Source organism: Diachasma alloeum, unplaced genomic scaffold, assembly GCF_001412515.2.
Source record: "Diachasma alloeum isolate Michigan unplaced genomic scaffold, Dall2.0 Dall_scaffold_00188, whole genome shotgun sequence".
In the NCBI taxonomy this organism is placed as follows: Eukaryota; Metazoa; Arthropoda; class Insecta; order Hymenoptera; family Braconidae; genus Diachasma; species Diachasma alloeum.
The window spans coordinates 502062-505282 of NW_021680354.1; positions in this window are offsets into that span (position 1 = coordinate 502062).

The following is a 3221-nucleotide window of genomic DNA, read 5'->3' on the forward strand; positions in this document are numbered from 1 at the left end:
TGAAAAGATGAAGTGGCAATATTTGAAGCACGGAATCATATTGATGATTTGAACAACAGATGATTTAAATCACCGAGAGAACTGATTAAAATATTTATAACAGTGTTAGCATGCAGTCCTACCGGAGTATCACCGAAAATTGAAATCCAGCCATTAACTTTCTGAATTATGTTTGAGAAGTAATCGGATTATAATTACGATCAAAATGTTATTCACTGAGCATAGGAAAATCTATTATTTCATATTAGAATACTGAAAACAATTACTTTATTTTAAGTACATGCGCAAGTTATTCATTGTAATAGAAAAATTTCACCGCTAACAAGAAATTGAAAGAGGAAGTATTGAATCTGATACGAAAAAAGGCGTAATCAAAGGGTCACCAACATCACAGCCGCGATAGCGCGTTAAATATGAAAAGGGAGCCCTTTATCTCACCTGAGATGATAATGGAGAGCCGAAACTATTAAAACTAGGGATATGAAAATTTTAGCCTTGGTCCTAATCCTGTTATGAGCACTCATTAAAAGCTATTTTTTGAGAGAAAATTTCTGGTATTTCTCTTATATTGAAGAATTTTTGAATGAAAGATGGGACAATAATTGGTGGGAAGGGATAAAGGGATTACTTGACCCAAGGAACAATTCATGACAATTTCAGAATTCTATAGAAAATTTGAAAAATTTTCAGATGATCCATCAGGTTTAAGTTTATAGCATGGTCAAAAAAAATTGTGAACAAGAATTTTTTCAGCCAAATAATTGAGTGGTTCATCTAGATAGTGAAAATAAAAGAGGGAGGCGAAGACTACACAATTCGGGGTAGTGAGCAATTTGATAAGTATTGTTCTGCATTCTGAATATAATTTCAATTATAATTATAATCAGAACCTCATTTAGTGAGCCCGGAAATTCAGAATTAGTCAATCACTCATTGAAATATTCAACTGGCACCGAGCAGGATTAAGCTTTCATTAATCTCAACGCTTTGTATGATGAACCGATAATTCATTAATTTTTGAAATTAACAAAAATCAAAAATGATAAGAAACGGCACAATGAAAGGTCATCAACGTCGCGGCCGCCTGCGGCCGCGGCGGCGCTAGTCCTTTATAACAAAAGCATGCATTGGAAACTGTCATGGCGGAGGACATGTAAAAAGTGTCATGGCGGCGCATGAAGGACGCATTCTCATGTGAACTTTCATGAGAATGAGCAATGCGGCCGCCACGGCGCTGTTCAAGACAGCGCGCGTAAGCTACAAATCGGATTCTCTATGTGAAATGAAAAATTGTTCGAATGATGATTGATAATTGGATAACTTGAAAGCCAAGAATGGAATGAAGCAAGTAGGAAATTACGTTTATTGTCATATAGTATTGTTATTTTTGCTTATTGCTATATTTATCACACATGCAGTCACTCAAAAATATGTTTTGGTTATTTGGGAAATTGCTTTTTTCTCCATAATATAGTATGGTTATTTTTGCTAATAAATTAACAATACACTTCCGAATGGTCATTTTGCATATTATTTTGTTCTGTCGTATATAATTCATCGTTTGATAATCCTCTTTTTTTTTCTATTCATAAAAGATACGAAGGGTAAAACTCGCATTGAAAAAAGTCGAACGCCAAAAGTCGAACTCAAAATAGCTCGAATGAGGACGAACTTCGGCGGGGACACCGACAGATGGCATTGAAAAAAAACGAGTACTATAAACGGGAATCTTCATAAATAATTTCGCGAAAATGGGCGCGACTTTTGAAGAGAATTTCTAGCCTGAAATAAGAAACGAGCAAATAATTCGTAAAAATATTTTTTAGTTTTCATTCTCAGTCAATGTACACATTAATGTATTGGTTATGAAAGGAAATATTGTAAATTCACCGAAAAAAGGTATCATAAACAAAATTGGAGAATCGCAAATTAAAAATAGTATGGAAATACCGAATGAAAATTTTGAAAAAAATAGAGAAATTTGTTGGTTTTTTCATACTCCAATTTGACAAAATTTTCGAATTTCTGTAAAAGAATAGAGAAAAGTAGTAAGTTCTGAAAGAAATTTCTTTCTCCCGGCATTGTGAAAAATTATCGATGGTGAGAGAGTACTTCAAGTTGATGTTAGGACATCAGAATCCTTATCTTATTTTTGGAAAAAATTCACGTGAATTAAAAAAGGATTTCTAACCTCACATAAGGAATACATGAAACACATACAATCAGTGGATATTTTTTACACACGGAATTGTTTGTTATGACTGGAATAGAAAATCAGGGCATAGATTTTGCACACGTTTTTGTTTATGATAAATGGAATGGGAAATCAGTGCATATTTTCCACACAGATATATTTATGTTGAATGAAATGGAAAATTATTCGTTAGTGATGAGTGTTAAAAATTGACAAGATGGTTGAAATATTTCATAATTAAATAAACTTGAATGTCAATCGTGGAATAAAAGAAATGAATCTTATATTCTTCCAAATCATTCAGACCTAATTCTAAGTTGTAACTATTAAAATATTCGTGTTCCATTTTTTCATTCAATTTTAGTTCAAGGGTTTGTTAAATGAAATCAATATTTATTTTACAAAATCAAAGAGTAATGAATTTTCTACATGACATAAAAAAGTCTAAATTTTTTTTATTTGAAGAATTTCTATCATCTAACTCCTTCATTGAATTGGCCAGTAAAAGTTCGCAAATAAAGGCATTCCGGGAATAATTGCCCTTTTCAACATTCCCTTTCCAGAAATGAATATGGAAATGCTCTAAACTTCTAAAGACATCTTTTTTTTGCATTAAATTGATTTTTGTTGAAATTTTCGGGATTTTGGAAAAAAATCATTTCTAGAGTGAAAAATTAAGTAGTATTGAATAAGGTAATTAAACTGTTGAAGACAAAATGAAATTCCATGGATCTTTTAGTAGTAAATTTCAGGCAACAAGATATTTAATTCAGTTTGAAAGAGCAAGCAATGAAGTTCACATTTCATGACAATTACATGGAATTCAATACATTTTTCGATCCAAGTTACTAGAATTCTCATTTGAAAAATAATTACTCTGTTCAGAATTGCTCTGTATTTTGTATTGATAAATAAATTATGATTGTCTTAATCATTTTTTCAACGTTTTAAAGGTTGCATTTACTGACGTTTTCTTCAAACAAAGATTATTAGAATCAATAGTTAAATTTATTTTTCATTGAATAGA